Here is a 6,476-nt window from a genome sequence, read left to right as displayed (position 1 = left end):
CTGTTCTCTCCAAGCTGCATTCCTACAGTGAGAAGAATAGGAGCCAGTTATCGCCAGCAGCAAGAGGATGGGATGAGATCCAATGGACTCTGAACTGAGGGGAGCTAAAGAGGCAAGGCAAAGACTTGTCCCTGCATAGCATCCTTGGGAACTTCTACCTGGTTTAGCCACACAAAACCATCTCCATTTGTTCAGTTGTTAATCCTGCTCCTCCTATCTCATTAACTAGGAATGGTGATCCCTATAAGCAGGGCTAAGGTCTAAATCCTTCTCTATTTTAATCCATAATAACACAGCACGCTTTCTTTCAGATCTGGATTTAAAAAAAAAAAAAAAAGGGAGGGGGATTATTTAGCATAATAACAACTTCAAGCAAGTTAATTCTGAGCTGGATCTCTAAAATTATGCAACAATTATCCTCAACAGCAAAGGTAAAAGAATGAAGGTATGATCTGCTTCAGCAGGAGGGGAAAAAAAAAAAAAAAGGACAGAGCAGAAGTCACCCAACAACATTTAAAATAAAGAAAATGATTTTTGAAAGGAGTTACCCACAGGGCAGGGAGACAAGCTAGACCTCTCTGACAAGATTTGCTAGAGCCTTTCAAAAACTGTAACTGAATACAATCCTTGGTTTGAGCTGCCTGCTCGGTTTTAAGATACAAGGGAATATTTTGATAAGGGCAAACTAAACTCAAGGAACAATAAAGATTCAAAAGGGAAGTACCAGTGTTTAGGTTTCTTTCTTGGATTTTTAAAAGTCTCCTCCCAGGCTTTGCTTTTATTCAAATTCAAGCAAAAACTGATTCTCTTTATATGACTCGGGGACATTCAATGTAAACAACAGTAATGGATTTAGATCCTCACAATTTAGCTGCGTTTATTTCACCTAAAGAAGCAGAGCTTCGCAACTGTGCAGAAACCAGGCGATTTCGCATCTCCCTCAAGCCCTGTAACAATACGAATGAAGCAGCTCTGCCTTGCCGTTCAGGTTTATCTACATATAAGGTTAAGTGCTGATGAGATTTGAGAGCCTGATGCTGCACAGACAACTAAATTAAAACTCCATAAAAGCCAACACACGCATGCTACTTCTGTACAGAGAAGGAAGAAATTCAGCAACTCCTGCCGAAGGCTCACAGATAACGTCAGAACTGAATAAGTGTCCTGAGAACCTGGCTGTTTAATTTCCCCAGATTTCTTAATCTCAAGTGCAAACCTTTTGCTGGTGGGCTCCTCCTTACCAGAGCACACCAAGAACAAGATGGAGCCAACGCACTCTGAGGCTCCGAGTAACCTGTACAAGCCTTCACTCTGCCCAGGTAGGCTCCGTTTCTAGAAACACTGACGTTTATCCAGACAGTATTTTGTTAGAGACACCCCATAACTACCACACTTCTGCTAAGTGGGGTTAAACAGATGACAGGAATGGATAGAAGATTCAAGTCTGGCAAGGTGCTTGCTACCTATGAATAATTCACCCAGCGAGCCTTCTCCCAAGGACACTAGGTCACCTGAGCAGGCCCGAAACAAAGCTTCGGAAGTAAAAATCCTTTCAGTGGAAAGTTAAACTACTTTAAAAGCCCTCTATTTACCCTTTCCCGTCATCCTGAACCAAGCACTAAAGGTCCCTTTGCCTCCTGTCCATGTCCATGGACAGCTGGCAGGAACACAGATATGATGAATTAGACCTCATTTCTTGCTGTTATTATTAAAGATATTTGACCATCTTTGATGCTTGTGTACTGCAGAAAGCCGTTGAGGTGGCACTTTGCCAGCAGCAGCATCGATTATACACAAGACCCATGAAGACGAAGACAATTAGATCGCAGCTAGGCAAATAATTCATTATGAATTAATACCGTTTGAGAGCTTGGGATATTTTCCATTTAATCATTAGCTGGGAAAAGAGATGATTGGATTGACTGACTTAGTTTAAATCAGATCCCCAGCCACAGCCAAGGCAGCACAACTCGGGAAACACTGCGGCCTGCAGGAACCCCCAGCGAGACGCTGAAGATGATGTTGGAGCTTTGTTATTACGATAGCCAGCACTATCATACAGCTCTAGCTCAAGCAAGACAAAGCCAATCCCCAGGTCTCAACCCCTGTAAACAAAGTCCATTTTCAAATTTAACAACTTGAGCCCATCCTCCGTCAGCTGAAAAGACCTCCATGCATTATTGATGTTGTTCTCGCATTACAGCTACACAAAAAAGGAAAGTCAGCAAGGGCCCAGCCTGAAGCCGTTAAATAGAAAGAATGCGATGCTGAATTTGAGCAGTTATCTTTCAAGGTAGGCCATGCAAAGAAGTTTTCTGGAAACAAAGCAGTCATGCTAACGATCAGTTTAGCTGCCTGCCAAAGGGTAGATATTTTACAGAAACACGGTGAACAATAAAGGAGTCAGCATCTCAGTAAAAGTCACTGGATTCTTGCTTTTGTCCTCAGCATCTGACAGGAGCACCCCGGAAACGCTGACAGCGCCACAGAATCCATCTTAAAACAGTCAGGCAGCTGGTCTGCATTTCAGTATTCCCATTTTTCTGCAATATACCCGTCCCCCTGCCCTTTTAGACCACCTCTCTCTCAAAGAGCAGACAGAAACATCCCTGTTTGACTTTCAAAAGTGCTCCATAGCCCACATGCTATTCCAAGGACCTGACCTTGAAAAAGAATCTCAAAGACAGTATTCAAAAGGAAAAAGAAAAACCTATCCAAGCAGTAAGCCCCACGTGCCTTTCCCAGTTTTAGAAGGGATGGGATTTTCTAGAGAAAGCCTCCCTCCACCCCCCCTAACCCCCCCCATCCCCGCAGTACCGTGCCCAGAGGCCTCACCCAGATGCAAGCGTGCATCTTCCCTGTGCCCTGCCCTCCAAGGAGCAGCTAAGGCCACGGAAGAAGATACCACCCTGTGCTCAAGCCACACAGTACCTCTTCCAGGCCCACGGGACTCCCACCCCAGACACGGCCGCGCACATGCAGCAGGGTTTCCCTCAGCCTCCGCAGCCCATTTCTGAGCGTTTGCCGGAGATCGGGAAGAGCCGAACCACCCGTACAGCCGGGAGTACAAATGATTCAGCATTTTCCCCACCTCCAGAAGCCTGATCGATAGCAGCGAGCCGCTCTGCAGGCACGGCCAGAGCACGCAGAGTAGAAACACGGCAGTCACTAACCGCCGCGGCCCGGCTCCGTCCCACGCAGCGTGGCAGCCCAGGGCTTTTCAAAGCGGCCTCGCCGAGGAGGCCGGTGGATGCGTTTTGCCAGCGCAGGGTGTTTCAGAGGGAGAACCCGAATCCAGCCCCAAACACGAGAGGGAAGAAGCAGGGTGCAGCCTCCCTGCAGAGCAAGCCTTCCTCCCCAGGAGCTTTCGGGGAGCGAAACATGCCCTGTCACACAAAGGGCTCTACCCCGGGCTGCGTTTCCCTTCCCGCACCCCGTCCCCCCCAGGCTGACACACCAGGATTTTATCGCACGCACAGACACGATGTCATGACGTAAGAGCAAAAATCCCGTCACATGCCCGAGCCCGGTACCCAGCTCGCCCCGCATGCGGCTCCAGCCCGGGGAGGGAAAAATGGGGGGCTGGGGGGGGGGACACCCCGCAGGCAGTGGGGTCCCAAACCCGCCGTAAGGGTGCGGGGCCAATCCCCCCCCCGAGCCCCAGCCCGCCCCGGGGCTGCCGCGGCCAGACCGAGCCGAGCATCCCCCCGGGGGCCGCCCGCAGCCCGGTACCCCCCCTCCCCGCCCCGCTTACCAGAGCCGGGAGCGCCGGGGCTCGCCGCAGCCGGGGCTCGGTGCGCCGCACTGCGCGCTCCCGGGCGCGGCCGCGCCGCACTGCGCGCTCCTGGGCGGGCGGGCGAGCGCGCCCCGGGAGGAGGCAGGGAGGAAGGCAGGGTCTGGCGGGGAGGGGGGATAAGGCAGGGGGAGGGATTCATTAGCGGGGCCGTTAATTAGCAGCTGCAGCCCCTTAGCGCGCTGCCGGCCGGCACCGGCCCTGCCCCCCCCGGCTGAGCTGCCCCCAAAAGTTCCCGCAGGCACCGAAAGCACCAACCGGGGTGACAAACCGTGGGGGTCCCAGGCTCCAAAGCCCACCTCCGGATTTTTCGGGCAGGAAAGGACAAGGCTTTTCTGAGCAGAGGGAATCACCCAGGGGAAGAGCTGCGGAGGAGCCCCGAGTCCCAGCACGCTTCGCTGCCCCCCCGAGCAGCGGGAGCGCCCCGGGGGGGGTCTTTGCCAGGCAGGGTGCTGCTGAAGGGGAGCAGAAGTATCGCAGCTTGGCTCTGGGTAAGATGTCAGCTGGTGGCTCTCTGCAATCGGGTACTCTCCCCCGCCGAGTGACCCAGCAGAGGCTCCTGTTAACATCACAGCTCTTCAGTGACTTGGTTATCAGAACTGTCAGTTTAATTAAAGCCTCCCCCATCTAGGAAACACTCACAGCCAGATTTGCCGCTTCCCTCGTCATACATTTTATTGCATTACAAATATTCTGCTGAGGCTGTGAAGATTAAACTAATATAGACACTTTCTCTAGAAGCAACACACTGATCCTTATTGATTTAGCGTATCTTCTAGACAACATCTATTGAACATGCTGATGCACGTCATATATTCAAGCCCTACAGGGGTTTTCACAAGAAGTGCTGAGGTCCCTGGCTTAGACCAAAACATACACTTGCATTTACGTGTGTCGCCACCCCATGAAAGTCAGTGAAGAATTCACGTGTCAGAAGTTAAATGTGTGTCCTGCAGAGTCTGCTGGACCACCAGAGAAAAGGACCTTCCTCAGGGGGTCTGGAAAAGAAGCTGGAGACTGCAATTTTACTATTGACTAGTAGATGCAGTAACACAAAACCAGATTCTGAGAGCAGGTGCTGCAGGACTGCAACAGCCCAGCTGCTATAAATGAAGGAAGATAAATCAATTAAGAATAGCTGAGACAGTGCAGAACCCAGTTCTGAACAGAGCTCCAGCTGCCAGGGTGCTGGTGAAGCAGAGGCGAAAGCCAAACCATACATGGGAGCAAAGAGGGACCAGTAGCAAAGTACAAGGAAACCAAGTGTCTAAAGCTGGGGACCTTTTACTGTTAATGACACCGAGGCACCATCTTACCTCCCTTACCCTGGAGCTGCTCAGCACCCTTGGAAATATTAGACTTCATCAGGCTTTGCCATTTCTGCAGGGATCCCCTTGTACAGCTAGATTTAGGGCAGGAGTATGTAAAGTCGCTCTTCAAGAGCTCCCTCTTAAACAGCTCTGAGTGCTCCTCCAAGATGCTGATTAGTGTTAACTCCAGAGGGGTCTGAGGGCACGCTGTGCTTCATGAGCTGCTCAGTACCTCGCAAAATTCACTTCTCCTCCTTGTTCCTGCAAGCGTCTGTCCCTTCTCTCCTGTTAGCGGTGTTGGTTGCAAACCAGCCTGCTGGGAAGGAACTAAAATATCCCTTCTTGCTTTTGGAAGTCTCTTTGCAGAGAATCCCCTCTGGAGGAGGACACTGCCTACCTGCATCACGCAAATACCGATTTGCAACATACAGTGTTGATCTGTTTGTGCTATGAACAAAAATTTGCTTACTCTTCTTCATAGCTACCTCTGCGAGATGTACTGGAAGAAATGGCGGGCAGAGCTCTGATGCTTGGAGACTGGTCAAGCACGTGTACACGGGGGAAATGAAACTGAGACACATCTCCTAGCCTGCATCTCTGCCTAGGGATAACTAAATCTGGTGCAGCAAGGATCAAAACAGTCAAAAGAAATAGTTTGTTGCAAACCATTGGCAACTTGAGATGAAGCATACAAGTGCAATGGAAGTTGCACCCTGTACTTGCAAGGTACGTTTGTGAGAGTTAACAATTAAAATGAGCATGAAGCTAGGCGCAGGCGCGCCGTGTTTCCCCGCAAGCATGCGGCTGAACTAGGAGGACATCCCATACCAACAGAGACACGCATATGTGCATTGGTTATTGAGCCAGACCTTCCTGCTGGGCAGAGCCCAGTCATGGGAGGTGAGAGGGGCTGACTCCTGCCACGGCAGCGGTGCGCTCCCTCCTTGGCTCCGATTCCTTGCCAGACCCACTCTGGATATTCGTCCTCACTCAAGGGTCCCTTCCTTTGCCTTCTCCCTAGAGATCCACTGCAATCACATTAACATGGTTAACCAGGGAATGGGCAATGAGGAGAAATTAGATGAGTTCCTCCTCTCCAACCAATCTCTTTGGAAAAAAAAAAAAAGTATTGATTAGCCTTAAAGCATTTGCACTTGGGAAGATGGATTCATGGGCACCCTGCTATGACACTTGAGCCTTTCAGGAAAAGCTAGTGATGGATGCACATCCCAGGCACTTTGTTTTAATGGAGCAGCAGCTTTGCTTGCCGGTAGGACATAAATCATTGTGCTGTTGCAGCCAGTCTGTGCTTCCCTAGCCGAGAGCACAGGACGTGAAGCCCTTCCCATCTGTAGCTACAGGAGCACTGGCAG

This window comes from Gavia stellata, chromosome 30, assembly GCF_030936135.1.
Source record: "Gavia stellata isolate bGavSte3 chromosome 30, bGavSte3.hap2, whole genome shotgun sequence".
In the NCBI taxonomy this organism is placed as follows: Eukaryota; Metazoa; Chordata; class Aves; order Gaviiformes; family Gaviidae; genus Gavia; species Gavia stellata.
Note: the sequence above shows the minus strand (reverse complement) of the source record.